This window comes from Microcebus murinus, chromosome 8 (genome assembly GCF_040939455.1).
Source record: "Microcebus murinus isolate Inina chromosome 8, M.murinus_Inina_mat1.0, whole genome shotgun sequence".
NCBI lineage: Eukaryota > Metazoa > Chordata > Mammalia > Primates > Cheirogaleidae > Microcebus > Microcebus murinus.
Genome location: NC_134111.1, coordinates 109,254,717 through 109,270,043, shown reverse-complemented (window position 1 = coordinate 109,270,043; position 15,327 = coordinate 109,254,717). Strand labels below are relative to the sequence as shown.

Below are 15,327 nucleotides of genomic sequence, written 5' to 3'. Positions count from 1 at the left end.
AGACACCTGCGCTCGGGTGTGTGTGGCGGCGCGATTCACAAGCAGCTCTAGATGTTAAACCAAGGAGAAGCCAGGGAGTTCCCAACGCCCCAGGTGTCCTCAGCCCACGACTGGCTGCTGTGGGAATGCGAAGCCCGGCTCCTTGTCTCAGAGCGGGGTTCCCAGGAGGATCAGGCTGAAGCTGGGACTTGGCCTCAAAGTGTCCCCTCGCATGGCCACCCCCTTCCCCTTCCTGCTCCTCTACTCCTGGTGCCCCTCCATCCAGGGGCCAGACCTTAAAGAGTCACCGCAAGAGAATCCTGGTCCCAAAGGAGCCTTCTGGGGGACCGGTGCTGAGAGAGGTTGTGGGCATGGCCCGCTGGGGCTCTGCCCGACCCAGGGCTGAGAGATGCCACCTCCCAGCTCTGGGTCCCTGCAGGAAGTGTTGGCAAGCACAGGGCCGGTCCTCCAAAGGCCCAGGTGCAGGGAGCCCAGGCCAAGCAGCCTGTGGAAGAAGCCACTTGCCGTGCCACCCCGGGAACAGGACTGCAGGCCCCGGCCCTTCCCACCTCCTCCTCCTCCTCCTCCTCCTCCTCCCCCCCGCCCCCCCCCCCACAGGGCACAGGGCTCAGAGACACCTCAGACTCTTGCTACCCAAAGTGCAAAGGGCATCAGTTGCTCCTCCAACCCCCCTCCCCCCGCCCAGCAGACCACGTTGTCCAGCCAGCCCCCGGGCCTCCCTGGGGTGCCCAGCACAAAAGTGCAGACACCCACCGGACCCTCAATCTCAGTTTTCGGATGTTTTTGCCACTCTAAGGACCCGCAGGCCAGCTGGGCCTTCGGGCAGGACAGAGAGCCCCGGAATCCGACGTGGAGAGCTGCGTGTACGTCCCCATCAGGAGGCGGTCCCCACCTCCGCGGCTCTCCCCTTGCGGGGAGCGGCAGCCCAGCCGGCAGCCCCAGGGCCTCAGGGAAGACACCAGGCTGGGCCCCCCCGCGGCACAGCGGGGGCACGTCCCCCGCACTCACGCGACTTAGGGACGGCTGCTGGAGACTGCTGCGGCCACCCTGCTGCCGGGTTTCTGGAGGGCTTCCTGGAAGCAGCGTCCACACCAAGCCCTTGGAAGGCCCAGGCGACGGAGGAGCCGGTCAGGCAGGGGCCGAGGACGGTGAGAGGCCGGGCGGGCGGGAAGGAGCATGTCAGGCAGGGGCAGAGGACGGTGACCGGCCGGGCGGGGAGGAGCCGGTCAGGCGGGGGCCCAGGACAGTGACGGGCCTGGCCGGGGAGGAGTGCGTCAGGCAGGGGCAGAGGAGACGGGCTGGGTAAGGGTTAGGGTTACAGTTAGGGCACAATTCACAATCGCAAAGACGTGGAAGCGACCCGAGTGCCCATCCATCCAGGAGTGCATCAATAAAATGTGGCGCGTGGACACCACGGAGTGCCATTCGGCTGTGAGGAGCAGCGGTGAGAGGGCGCCTCTCGTGTTCTCCTGGCCAGAGCTGGAACCCGTTCCAGTAAGCCAAGTATCCCAAGAATGGACACACGAGCACCACGTGAGCGCGCTCACCAGCAAATTGGTACGAACGGATGGACACCTAAGTGGACGGAGAGGAATCACCTTCATCGGGTGGGTGTCGGGCGGGTGGGGGGAGGGGAGGGGCATACACATCCATTAGGCATGGGGTGGGTGCGCACCGACTGGGGGATGGGCGCACTTGAAGCTCTGACCCGAGGGGGGAGGCTTGGAGAGGGCAAGGCACCCGACCTTAACATTGGTATCCCCACAATACGCTGGAACAACATGAGAGGTATATGAATAAGAACACAGGGGGGGGCCGGGCGCGGTGGCTCACGCCTGTAATCCTAGCTCTCTGGGAGGCCGAGGCGGGCGGATTGCTCCAGGTCAGGAGTTCGAAACCAGCCTGAGCAAGAGCGAGACCCCGTCTCTACTAAAAATAGAAAGAAATTAATTGGCCAACTAATATATATAGAAAAACACAGCCGGGCGTGGTGGTGCATGCCTGTAGTCCCAACTACTCGGGAGGCTGAGGCAGCAGGATTGCTTGAGCCCGGAGATTGAGGTTGCTGTGAGCTAGGCTGACGCCATGGCACTCACTCTAGCCTGGGCAGCAAAACGAGACTCTGTCTCAAAAAAAAAAAAAAAAAAAAAGAACACAGGGGGGAGGGGGGCACGGGCAACACATGTCACCTGAATACTTGTACTCCCATCATCTGCTTGAAAAGAGAGAGAAAAGAAAATGCAATCTTAGAGGTAAGAGACACTTTTTAAACATAATGAATCCGAAGAGAAAAGTAAAAGGAGGCCTGTGGAGCAGGTCTGGGTGTGACTCCGGATCCCCCAACATCAGGTGCCACCACCAAAGATTCCTGCGTGTAGCCCATAGAACCCCAAAAGCAACGGGACGAGTTCTGGTCACGTACTCCCTCAAAATGACATCCTGGCCTTCTTCTGGAACTCCCTCCCCTCTCAGACTCTCAAGGTTTCCTCCAGCGTGTCGGTTCCCACAGAGCAGACCTTTGGTCTGAGACCTGACAGTCCAGATGCCACGCATGCTGCCGCGTGGCGGCGGTGTCGCGGCTTGGGACAAGAGGAGGCCCCACGGTGCGGGCTGGGGCGCCAGGCACCGCGCGGGCGCTGAGGGTGGGGGTGACCCCCACCCCGGGCCGCCGCCGCGCTCCCAGAAAGGGGACAGAACAAGAGGCAAAAAAAAAAAAAAAAAAAAAGCAGCAGCCTGTGGCACCCGGTATTCCCAGGCGGTCTCCCATCCAAGTACTAACCAGGCCCGACCCTGCTTAGCTTCCGAGACCAGACGAGATCGGGGGCGTTCAGGGTGGTGTGGCCCTAGACGGCGGCGGAGGGCGCCCCTGCCCCGCTCAAGAAGCCGAGCCTCTCTGGGCTTCCCCGCCGCCGCCTCCCGCCCCAGGCCCCGCGCCGGGCCGGGCCGGTTGAGTTCTCCGGCCGGCCGGGTCCCGCGGGCTCCCAGGGACGGGGGTGATGGGCGGGGCGGGGCGGGGGGCTGTCTCTCTATACACACACACACACACTCACACTCACTCACACTCACACAAGATGCGCCTCCACGGCTGGACTCGCCAAGGTGGAGCCCTCCCAGCCCCCCTCGTCTCCTCGCCCGGCCTCCTTCACCTACCCGCTGCCCACCCCCAGCGCGTCGCTGCCTGCCGCTGACTGCGCACGCGCGGGACGCTCGCCCTTTGACCCCAGCCAGGGGCCGCCCTCCCCCACAACCCCTTTCAGCTGCGCCCCCCCCCTCGCCCTGTGGGTGGGCTGCCGCCTATTCCCCCGGGCCAGGGCTGGGGCACAGCCAGTGTATGGGGCGTCTCTCTCTGGGGATGTGTCCCATGGGTGGGGTGGGGTGGCGTGGTTTGGGGGGCGCTGAAGAAATCAGTCCCCTCCATCTCCTACCTCTGGAAAACGCCCAAGCCCGTGGAGAACTGCCGGCACCGCTTCGTGGGGGCCGGGACCCTCCTCCGTGTCCTCCGGTGGCCCAGTCCAAGGGGCCTGGGCCTGGCCGGGGCTGCATTGGACCCCGACCACCCTGGCGTGTGGACTCGCTAAAAATCGGCCATTAGATATTGGATTCCAGCTTCCTGGAGGTCATTTCACTAATGAGTGCACCGGAAAGAGTTTCCTAATCCATCTGTGAGGGTGGCAACTGAAAGAGAATTTTAAAGCTGACAGAATAGGCGAGGGAAGGCATAGGAGATTTCCACACCCAGCAAGGAAGCCTTTCCCGAAATGGAAGAAAGAAACGAGCAAACAGAGACACCGGTAGCCCGCCCGGAAAAGAGTCTGCCCCTTAGAGAAAGCACCCTGACCAGGTTCACCCGTGGGTGGGTGGCGAGCTAGCGGCATTCAGAAGAGCGAGGCCCGCAGTCTGTGCGGAAGACACCTGCGCTCGGGTGTGTGTGGCGGCGCGATTCACAAGCAGCTCTAGATGTTAAACCAAGGAGAAGCCAGGGAGTTCCCAACGCCCCAGGTGTCCTCAGCCCACGACTGGCTGCTGTGGGAATGCGAAGCCCGGCTCCTTGTCTCAGAGCGGGGTTCCCAGGAGGATCAGGCTGAAGCTGGGACTTGGCCTCAAAGTGTCCCCTCGCATGGCCACCCCCTTCCCCTTCCTGCTCCTCTACTCCTGGTGCCCCTCCATCCAGGGGCCAGACCTTAAAGAGTCACCGCAAGAGAATCCTGGTCCCAAAGGAGCCTTCTGGGGGACCGGTGCTGAGAGAGGTTGTGGGCATGGCCCGCTGGGGCTCTGCCCGACCCAGGGCTGAGAGATGCCACCTCCCAGCTCTGGGTCCCTGCAGGAAGTGTTGGCAAGCACAGGGCCGGTCCTCCAAAGGCCCAGGTGCAGGGAGCCCAGGCCAAGCAGCCTGTGGAAGAAGCCACTTGCCGTGCCACCCCGGGAACAGGACTGCAGGCCCCGGCCCTTCCCACCTCCTCCTCCTCCTCCTCCTCCTCCTCCCCCCCGCCCCCCCCCCACAGGGCACAGGGCTCAGAGACACCTCAGACTCTTGCTACCCAAAGTGCAAAGGGCATCAGTTGCTCCTCCAACCCCCCTCCCCCCGCCCAGCAGACCACGTTGTCCAGCCAGCCCCCGGGCCTCCCTGGGGTGCCCAGCACAAAAGTGCAGACACCCACCGGACCCTCAATCTCAGTTTTCGGATGTTTTTGCCACTCTAAGGACCCGCAGGCCAGCTGGGCCTTCGGGCAGGACAGAGAGCCCCGGAATCCGACGTGGAGAGCTGCGTGTACGTCCCCATCAGGAGGCGGTCCCCACCTCCGCGGCTCTCCCCTTGCGGGGAGCGGCAGCCCAGCCGGCAGCCCCAGGGCCTCAGGGAAGACACCAGGCTGGGCCCCCCCGCGGCACAGCGGGGGCACGTCCCCCGCACTCACGCGACTTAGGGACGGCTGCTGGAGACTGCTGCGGCCACCCTGCTGCCGGGTTTCTGGAGGGCTTCCTGGAAGCAGCGTCCACACCAAGCCCTTGGAAGGCCCAGGCGACGGAGGAGCCGGTCAGGCAGGGGCCGAGGACGGTGAGAGGCCGGGCGGGCGGGAAGGAGCATGTCAGGCAGGGGCAGAGGACGGTGACCGGCCGGGCGGGGAGGAGCCGGTCAGGCGGGGGCCCAGGACAGTGACGGGCCTGGCCGGGGAGGAGTGCGTCAGGCAGGGGCAGAGGAGACGGGCTGGGTAAGGGTTAGGGTTACAGTTAGGGCACAATTCACAATCGCAAAGACGTGGAAGCGACCCGAGTGCCCATCCATCCAGGAGTGCATCAATAAAATGTGGCGCGTGGACACCACGGAGTGCCATTCGGCTGTGAGGAGCAGCGGTGAGGGGGCGCCTCTCGTGTTCTCCTGGCCAGAGCTGGAACCCGTTCCAGTAAGCCAAGTATCCCAAGAATGGACACACGAGCACCACGTGAGCGCGCTCACCAGCAAATTGGTACGAACGGATGGACGCCTAAGTGGACGGAGAGGAATCACCTTCATCGGGTGGGTGTCGGGCGGGTGGGGGGAGGGGAGGGGCATACACATCCATTAGGCATGGGGTGGGTGCGCACCGACTGGGGGATGGGCGCACTTGAAGCTCTGACCCGAGGGGGGAGGCTTGGAGAGGGCAAGGCACCCGACCTTAACATTGGTATCCCCACAATACGCTGGAACAACATGAGAGGTATATGAATAAGAACACAGGGGGGGGCCGGGCGCGGTGGCTCACGCCTGTAATCCTAGCTCTCTGGGAGGCCGAGGCGGGCGGATTGCTCCAGGTCAGGAGTTCGAAACCAGCCTGAGCAAGAGCGAGACCCCGTCTCTACTAAAAATAGAGAGAAATTAATTGGCCAACTAATATATATAGAAAAACACAGCCGGGCGTGGTGGTGCATGCCTGTAGTCCCAACTACTCGGGAGGCTGAGGCAGCAGGATTGCTTGAGCCCGGAGATTGAGGTTGCTGTGAGCTGGGCTGACGCCATGGCACTCACTCTAGCCTGGGCAGCAAAACGAGACTCTGTCTCAAAAAAAAAAAAAAAAAAAAAAGAACACAGGGGGGAGGGGGGCACGGGCAACACATGTCACCTGAATACTTGTACTCCCATCATCTGCTTGAAGAGAGAGAGAAAAGAAAATGCAATCTTAGAGGTAAGAGACACTTTTTAAACATAATGAATCCGAAGAGAAAAGTAAAAGGAGGCCTGTGGAGCAGGTCTGGGTGTGACTCCGGATCCCCCAACATCAGGTGCCACCACCAAAGATTCCTGCGTGTAGCCCATAGAACCCCAAAAGCAACGGGACGAGTTCTGGTCACGTACTCCCTCAAAATGACATCCTGGCCTTCTTCTGGAACTCCCTCCCCTCTCAGACTCTCAAGGTTTCCTCCAGCGTGTCGGTTCCCACAGAGCAGACCTTTGGTCTGAGACCTGACAGTCCAGATGCCACGCATGCTGCCGCGTGGCGGCGGTGTCGCGGCTTGGGACAAGAGGAGGCCCCACGGTGCGGGCTGGGGCGCCAGGCACCGCGCGGGCGCTGAGGGTGGGGGTGACCCCCACCCCGGGCCGCCGCCGCGCTCCCAGAAAGGGGACAGAACAAGAGGCAAAAAAAAAAAAAAAAAAAAAGCAGCAGCCTGTGGCACCCGGTATTCCCAGGCGGTCTCCCATCCAAGTACTAACCAGGCCCGACCCTGCTTAGCTTCCGAGACCAGACGAGATCGGGGGCGTTCAGGGTGGTGTGGCCCTAGACGGCGGCGGAGGGCGCCCCTGCCCCGCTCAAGAAGCCGAGCCTCTCTGGGCTTCCCCGCCGCCGCCTCCCGCCCCAGGCCCCGCGCCGGGCCGGGCCGGTTGAGTTCTCCGGCCGGCCGGGTCCCGCGGGCTCCCAGGGACGGGGGTGATGGGCGGGGCGGGGCGGGGGGCTGTCTCTCTATACACACACACACACACTCACACTCACTCACACTCACACAAGATGCGCCTCCACGGCTGGACTCGCCAAGGTGGAGCCCTCCCAGCCCCCCTCGTCTCCTCGCCCGGCCTCCTTCACCTACCCGCTGCCCACCCCCAGCGCGTCGCTGCCTGCCGCTGACTGCGCACGCGCGGGACGCTCGCCCTTTGACCCTAGCCAGGGGCCGCCCTCCCCCACAACCCCTTTCAGCTGCGCCCCCCCCTCGCCCTGTGGGTGGGCTGCCGCCTATTCCCCCGGGCCAGGGCTGGGGCACAGCCAGTGTATGGGGCGTCTCTCTCTGGGGATGTGTCCCATGGGTGGGGTGGGGTGGCGTGGTTTGGGGGGCGCTGAAGAAATCAGTCCCCTCCATCTCCTACCTCTGGAAAACGCCCAAGCCCGTGGAGAACTGCCGGCACCGCTTCGTGGGGGACGGGACCCTCCTCCGTGTCCTCCTGTGGCCCAGTCCAAGGGGCCTGGGCCTGGCCGGGGCTGCATTGGACCCCGACCACCCTGGCGTGTGGACTGGCTAAAAATCGGCCATTAGATATTGGATTCCAGCTTCCTGGAGGTCATTTCACTAATGAGTGCACCGGAAAGAGTTTCCTAATCCATCTGTGAGGGTGGCAACTGAAAGAGAATTTTAAAGCTGACAGAATAGGCGAGGGAAGGCATAGGAGATTTCCACACCCAGCAAGGAAGACTTTCCCGAAATGGAAGGAAGAAACGAGCAAACAGAGACACCGGTAGCCCGCCCGGAAAAGAGTCTGCCCCCGAGAGAAAGCACCCTGACCAGGTTCACCCGTGGGTGGGTGGCGAGCTAGCGGCATTCAGAAGAGCGAGGCCCGCAGTCTGTGCGGAAGACACCTGCGCTCGGGTGTGTGTGGCGGCGCGATTCACAAGCAGCTCTAGACGTTAAACCAAGGAGAAGCCAGGGAGTTCCCAACGCCCCAGGTGTCCTCAGCCCACGACTGGCTGCTGTGGGAATGCGAAGCCCGGCTCCTTGTCTCAGAGCGGGGTTCCCAGGAGGATCAGGCTGAAGCTGGGACTTGGCCTCAAAGTGTCCCCTCGCACGGCCACGCCCTTCCCCTTCCTGCTCCTCTACTCCTGGTGCCCCTCCATCCAGGGGCCAGACCTTAAAGAGTCACCGCAAGAGAATCCTGGTCCCAAAGGAGCCTTCTGGGGGACCGGTGCTGAGAGAGGTTGTGGGCATGGCCCGCTGGGGCTCTGCCCGACCCAGGGCTGAGAGATGCCACCTCCCAGCTCTGGGTCCCTGCAGGAAGTGTTGGCAAGCACAGGGCCGGTCCTCCAAAGGCCCAGGTGCAGGGAGCCCAGGCCAAGCAGCCTGTGGAAGAAGCCACTTGCCGTGCCACCCCGGGAACAGGACTGCAGGCCCCGGCCCTTCCCACCTCCTCCTCCTCCTCCTCCTCCTCCTCCTCCCCCCCGGCCCCCCCCCACAGGGCACAGGGCTCAGAGACACCTCAGACTCTTGCTACCCAAAGTGCAAAGGGCATCAGTTGCTCCTCCAACCCCCCCGCCCAGCAGACCACGTTGTCCAGCCAGCCCCCGGGCCTCCCTGGGGTGCCCAGCACAAAAGTGCAGACACCCACCGGACCCTCAATCTCAGTTTTCGGATGTTTTTGCCACTCTAAGGACCCGCAGGCCAGCTGGGCCTTCGGGCAGGACAGAGAGCCCCGGAATCCGACGTGGAGAGCTGCGTGTACGTCCCCATCAGGAGGCGGTCCCCACCTCCGCGGCTCTCCCCTTGCGGGGAGCGGCAGCCCAGCCGGCAGCCCCAGGGCCTCAGGGAAGACACCAGGCTGGGCCCCCCCGCGGCACAGCGGGGGCACGTCCCCCGCACTCACGCGACTTAGGGACGGCTGCTGGAGACTGCTGCGGCCACCCTGCTGCCGGGTTTCTGGAGGGCTTCCTGGAAGCAGCGTCCACACCAAGCCCTTGGAAGGCCCAGGCGACGGAGGAGCCGGTCAGGCAGGGGCCGAGGACGGTGAGAGGCCGGGCGGGCGGGAAGGAGCATGTCAGGCAGGGGCAGAGGACGGTGACCGGCCGGGCGGGGAGGAGCCGGTCAGGCGGGGGCCCAGGACAGTGACGGGCCTGGCCGGGGAGGAGTGCGTCAGGCAGGGGCAGAGGAGACGGGCTGGGTAAGGGTTAGGGTTACAGTTAGGGCACAATTCACAATCGCAAAGACGTGGAAGCGACCCGAGTGCCCATCCATCCAGGAGTGCATCAATAAAATGTGGCGCGTGGACACCACGGAGTGCCATTCGGCTGTGAGGAGCAGCGGTGAGAGGGCGCCTCTCGTGTTCTCCTGGCCAGAGCTGGAACCCGTTCCAGTAAGCCAAGTATCCCAAGAATGGACACACGAGCACCACGTGAGCGCGCTCACCAGCAAATTGGTACGAACGGATGGACACCTAAGTGGACGGAGAGGAATCACCTTCATCGGGTGGGTGTCGGGCGGGTGGGGGGAGGGGAGGGGCATACACATCCATTAGGCATGGGGTGGGTGCGCACCGACTGGGGGATGGGCGCACTTGAAGCTCTGACCCGAGGGGGGAGGCTTGGAGAGGGCAAGGCACCCGACCTTAACATTGGTATCCCCACAATACGCTGGAACAACATGAGAGGTATATGAATAAGAACACAGGGGGGGGCCGGGCGCGGTGGCTCACGCCTGTAATCCTAGCTCTCTGGGAGGCCGAGGCGGGCGGATTGCTCCAGGTCAGGAGTTCGAAACCAGCCTGAGCAAGAGCGAGACCCCGTCTCTACTAAAAATAGAAAGAAATTAATTGGCCAACTAATATATATAGAAAAACACAGCCGGGCGTGGTGGTGCATGCCTGTAGTCCCAACTACTCGGGAGGCTGAGGCAGCAGGATTGCTTGAGCCCGGAGATTGAGGTTGCTGTGAGCTAGGCTGACGCCATGGCACTCACTCTAGCCTGGGCAGCAAAACGAGACTCTGTCTCAAAAAAAAAAAAAAAAAAAAAGAACACAGGGGGGAGGGGGGCACGGGCAACACATGTCACCTGAATACTTGTACTCCCATCATCTGCTTGAAAAGAGAGAGAAAAGAAAATGCAATCTTAGAGGTAAGAGACACTTTTTAAACATAATGAATCCGAAGAGAAAAGTAAAAGGAGGCCTGTGGAGCAGGTCTGGGTGTGACTCCGGATCCCCCAACATCAGGTGCCACCACCAAAGATTCCTGCGTGTAGCCCATAGAACCCCAAAAGCAACGGGACGAGTTCTGGTCACGTACTCCCTCAAAATGACATCCTGGCCTTCTTCTGGAACTCCCTCCCCTCTCAGACTCTCAAGGTTTCCTCCAGCGTGTCGGTTCCCACAGAGCAGACCTTTGGTCTGAGACCTGACAGTCCAGATGCCACGCATGCTGCCGCGTGGCGGCGGTGTCGCGGCTTGGGACAAGAGGAGGCCCCACGGTGCGGGCTGGGGCGCCAGGCACCGCGCGGGCGCTGAGGGTGGGGGTGACCCCCACCCCGGGCCGCCGCCGCGCTCCCAGAAAGGGGACAGAACAAGAGGCAAAAAAAAAAAAAAAAAAAAAGCAGCAGCCTGTGGCACCCGGTATTCCCAGGCGGTCTCCCATCCAAGTACTAACCAGGCCCGACCCTGCTTAGCTTCCGAGACCAGACGAGATCGGGGGCGTTCAGGGTGGTGTGGCCCTAGACGGCGGCGGAGGGCGCCCCTGCCCCGCTCAAGAAGCCGAGCCTCTCTGGGCTTCCCCGCCGCCGCCTCCCGCCCCAGGCCCCGCGCCGGGCCGGGCCGGTTGAGTTCTCCGGCCGGCCGGGTCCCGCGGGCTCCCAGGGACGGGGGTGATGGGCGGGGCGGGGCGGGGGGCTGTCTCTCTATACACACACACACACACTCACACTCACTCACACTCACACAAGATGCGCCTCCACGGCTGGACTCGCCAAGGTGGAGCCCTCCCAGCCCCCCTCGTCTCCTCGCCCGGCCTCCTTCACCTACCCGCTGCCCACCCCCAGCGCGTCGCTGCCTGCCGCTGACTGCGCACGCGCGGGACGCTCGCCCTTTGACCCCAGCCAGGGGCCGCCCTCCCCCACAACCCCTTTCAGCTGCGCCCCCCCCCCTCGCCCTGTGGGTGGGCTGCCGCCTATTCCCCCGGGCCAGGGCTGGGGCACAGCCAGTGTATGGGGCGTCTCTCTCTGGGGATGTGTCCCATGGGTGGGGTGGGGTGGCGTGGTTTGGGGGGCGCTGAAGAAATCAGTCCCCTCCATCTCCTACCTCTGGAAAACGCCCAAGCCCGTGGAGAACTGCCGGCACCGCTTCGTGGGGGCCGGGACCCTCCTCCGTGTCCTCCGGTGGCCCAGTCCAAGGGGCCTGGGCCTGGCCGGGGCTGCATTGGACCCCGACCACCCTGGCGTGTGGACTCGCTAAAAATCGGCCATTAGATATTGGATTCCAGCTTCCTGGAGGTCATTTCACTAATGAGTGCACCGGAAAGAGTTTCCTAATCCATCTGTGAGGGTGGCAACTGAAAGAGAATTTTAAAGCTGACAGAATAGGCGAGGGAAGGCATAGGAGATTTCCACACCCAGCAAGGAAGCCTTTCCCGAAATGGAAGAAAGAAACGAGCAAACAGAGACACCGGTAGCCCGCCCGGAAAAGAGTCTGCCCCTTAGAGAAAGCACCCTGACCAGGTTCACCCGTGGGTGGGTGGCGAGCTAGCGGCATTCAGAAGAGCGAGGCCCGCAGTCTGTGCGGAAGACACCTGCGCTCGGGTGTGTGTGGCGGCGCGATTCACAAGCAGCTCTAGATGTTAAACCAAGGAGAAGCCAGGGAGTTCCCAACGCCCCAGGTGTCCTCAGCCCACGACTGGCTGCTGTGGGAATGCGAAGCCCGGCTCCTTGTCTCAGAGCGGGGTTCCCAGGAGGATCAGGCTGAAGCTGGGACTTGGCCTCAAAGTGTCCCCTCGCATGGCCACGCCCTTCCCCTTCCTGCTCCTCTACTCCTGGTGCCCCTCCATCCAGGGGCCAGACCTTAAAGAGTCACCGCAAGAGAATCCTGGTCCCAAAGGAGCCTTCTGGGGGACCGGTGCTGAGAGAGGTTGTGGGCATGGCCCGCTGGGGCTCTGCCCGACCCAGGGCTGAGAGATGCCACCTCCCAGCTCTGGGTCCCTGCAGGAAGTGTTGGCAAGCACAGGGCCGGTCCTCCAAAGGCCCAGGTGCAGGGAGCCCAGGCCAAGCAGCCTGTGGAAGAAGCCACTTGCCGTGCCACCCCGGGAACAGGACTGCAGGCCCCGGCCCTTCCCACCTCCTCCTCCTCCTCCTCCTCCTCCTCCCCCCCGCCCCCCCCCCACAGGGCACAGGGCTCAGAGACACCTCAGACTCTTGCTACCCAAAGTGCAAAGGGCATCAGTTGCTCCTCCAACCCCCCTCCCCCCGCCCAGCAGACCACGTTGTCCAGCCAGCCCCCGGGCCTCCCTGGGGTGCCCAGCACAAAAGTGCAGACACCCACCGGACCCTCAATCTCAGTTTTCGGATGTTTTTGCCACTCTAAGGACCCGCAGGCCAGCTGGGCCTTCGGGCAGGACAGAGAGCCCCGGAATCCGACGTGGAGAGCTGCGTGTACGTCCCCATCAGGAGGCGGTCCCCACCTCCGCGGCTCTCCCCTTGCGGGGAGCGGCAGCCCAGCCGGCAGCCCCAGGGCCTCAGGGAAGACACCAGGCTGGGCCCCCCCGCGGCACAGCGGGGGCACGTCCCCCGCACTCACGCGACTTAGGGACGGCTGCTGGAGACTGCTGCGGCCACCCTGCTGCCGGGTTTCTGGAGGGCTTCCTGGAAGCAGCGTCCACACCAAGCCCTTGGAAGGCCCAGGCGACGGAGGAGCCGGTCAGGCAGGGGCCGAGGACGGTGAGAGGCCGGGCGGGCGGGAAGGAGCATGTCAGGCAGGGGCAGAGGACGGTGACCGGCCGGGCGGGGAGGAGCCGGTCAGGCGGGGGCCCAGGACAGTGACGGGCCTGGCCGGGGAGGAGTGCGTCAGGCAGGGGCAGAGGAGACGGGCTGGGTAAGGGTTAGGGTGACAGTTAGGGCACAATTCACAATCGCAAAGACGTGGAAGCGACCCGAGTGCCCATCCATCCAGGAGTGCATCAATAAAATGTGGCGCGTGGACACCACGGAGTGCCATTCGGCTGTGAGGAGCAGCGGTGAGAGGGCGCCTCTCGTGTTCTCCTGGCCAGAGCTGGAACCCGTTCCAGTAAGCCAAGTATCCCAAGAATGGACACACGAGCACCACGTGAGCGCGCTCACCAGCAAATTGGTACGAACGGATGGACACCTAAGTGGACGGAGAGGAATCACCTTCATCGGGTGGGTGTCGGGCGGGTGGGGGGAGGGGAGGGGCATACACATCCATTAGGCATGGGGTGGGTGCGCACCGACTGGGGGATGGGCGCACTTGAAGCTCTGACCCGAGGGGGGAGGCTTGGAGAGGGCAAGGCACCCGACCTTAACATTGGTATCCCCACAATACGCTGGAACAACATGAGAGGTATATGAATAAGAACACAGGGGGGGGCCGGGCGCGGTGGCTCACGCCTGTAATCCTAGCTCTCTGGGAGGCCGAGGCGGGCGGATTGCTCCAGGTCAGGAGTTCGAAACCAGCCTGAGCAAGAGCGAGACCCCGTCTCTACTAAAAATAGAAAGAAATTAATTGGCCAACTAATATATATAGAAAAACACAGCCGGGCGTGGTGGTGCATGCCTGTAGTCCCAACTACTCGGGAGGCTGAGGCAGCAGGATTGCTTGAGCCCGGAGATTGAGGTTGCTGTGAGCTAGGCTGACGCCATGGCACTCACTCTAGCCTGGGCAGCAAAACGAGACTCTGTCTCAAAAAAAAAAAAAAAAAAAAAGAACACAGGGGGGAGGGGGGCACGGGCAACACATGTCACCTGAATACTTGTACTCCCATCATCTGCTTGAAAAGAGAGAGAAAAGAAAATGCAATCTTAGAGGTAAGAGACACTTTTTAAACATAATGAATCCGAAGAGAAAAGTAAAAGGAGGCCTGTGGAGCAGGTCTGGGTGTGACTCCGGATCCCCCAACATCAGGTGCCACCACCAAAGATTCCTGCGTGTAGCCCATAGAACCCCAAAAGCAACGGGACGAGTTCTGGTCACGTACTCCCTCAAAATGACATCCTGGCCTTCTTCTGGAACTCCCTCCCCTCTCAGACTCTCAAGGTTTCCTCCAGCGTGTCGGTTCCCACAGAGCAGACCTTTGGTCTGAGACCTGACAGTCCAGATGCCACGCATGCTGCCGCGTGGCGGCGGTGTCGCGGCTTGGGACAAGAGGAGGCCCCACGGTGCGGGCTGGGGCGCCAGGCACCGCGCGGGCGCTGAGGGTGGGGGTGACCCCCACCCCGGGCCGCCGCCGCGCTCCCAGAAAGGGGACAGAACAAGAGGCAAAAAAAAAAAAAAAAAAAAAGCAGCAGCCTGTGGCACCCGGTATTCCCAGGCGGTCTCCCATCCAAGTACTAACCAGGCCCGACCCTGCTTAGCTTCCGAGACCAGACGAGATCGGGGGCGTTCAGGGTGGTGTGGCCCTAGACGGCGGCGGAGGGCGCCCCTGCCCCGCTCAAGAAGCCGAGCCTCTCTGGGCTTCCCCGCCGCCGCCTCCCGCCCCAGGCCCCGCGCCGGGCCGGGCCGGTTGAGTTCTCCGGCCGGCCGGGTCCCGCGGGCTCCCAGGGACGGGGGTGATGGGCGGGGCGGGGCGGGGGGCTGTCTCTCTATACACACACACACACACTCACACTCACTCACACTCACACAAGATGCGCCTCCACGGCTGGACTCGCCAAGGTGGAGCCCTCCCAGCCCCCCTCGTCTCCTCGCCCGGCCTCCTTCACCTACCCGCTGCCCACCCCCAGCGCGTCGCTGCCTGCCGCTGACTGCGCACGCGCGGGACGCTCGCCCTTTGACCCCAGCCAGGGGCCGCCCTCCCCCACAACCCCTTTCAGCTGCGCCCCCCCCCCTCGCCCTGTGGGTGGGCTGCCGCCTATTCCCCCGGGCCAGGGCTGGGGCACAGCCAGTGTATGGGGCGTCTCTCTCTGGGGATGTGTCCCATGGGTGGGGTGGGGTGGCGTGGTTTGGGGGGCGCTGAAGAAATCAGTCCCCTCCATCTCCTACCTCTGGAAAACGCCCAAGCCCGTGGAGAACTGCCGGCACCGCTTCGTGGGGGCCGGGACCCTCCTCCGTGTCCTCCGGTGGCCCAGTCCAAGGGGCCTGGGCCTGGCCGGGGCTGCATTGGACCCCGACCACCCTGGCGTGTGGACTCGCTAAAAATCGGCCATTAGATATTGGATTCCAGCTTCCTG

At 63.1% G+C, this 15,327-nt stretch overlaps 4 non-coding genes across 4 annotated transcripts; all 4 read right to left on the bottom strand.

The window, feature by feature from the left end:
• Positions 1-2,730: 2,730 nt before the first annotated feature.
• On the bottom strand, positions 2,731-2,849 carry LOC142872576 (5S ribosomal RNA). The gene has a single exon (XR_012920833.1). It is a non-coding gene; the product is annotated as a 5S ribosomal RNA (ribosomal RNA).
• A 3,787-nt stretch (positions 2,850-6,636) lies between these two features.
• On the bottom strand, positions 6,637-6,755 carry LOC142872575 (5S ribosomal RNA). Its single transcript, XR_012920832.1, has one exon. It is a non-coding gene; the product is annotated as a 5S ribosomal RNA (ribosomal RNA).
• Positions 6,756-10,537: 3,782 nt separating this feature from the next.
• On the bottom strand, positions 10,538-10,656 carry LOC142872574 (5S ribosomal RNA). The gene has a single exon (XR_012920831.1). It is a non-coding gene; the product is annotated as a 5S ribosomal RNA (ribosomal RNA).
• Positions 10,657-14,443: 3,787 nt separating this feature from the next.
• Positions 14,444-14,562, bottom strand: LOC142872572 (5S ribosomal RNA). Its single transcript, XR_012920829.1, has one exon. It is a non-coding gene; the product is annotated as a 5S ribosomal RNA (ribosomal RNA).
• Positions 14,563-15,327: the final 765 nt, after the last annotated feature.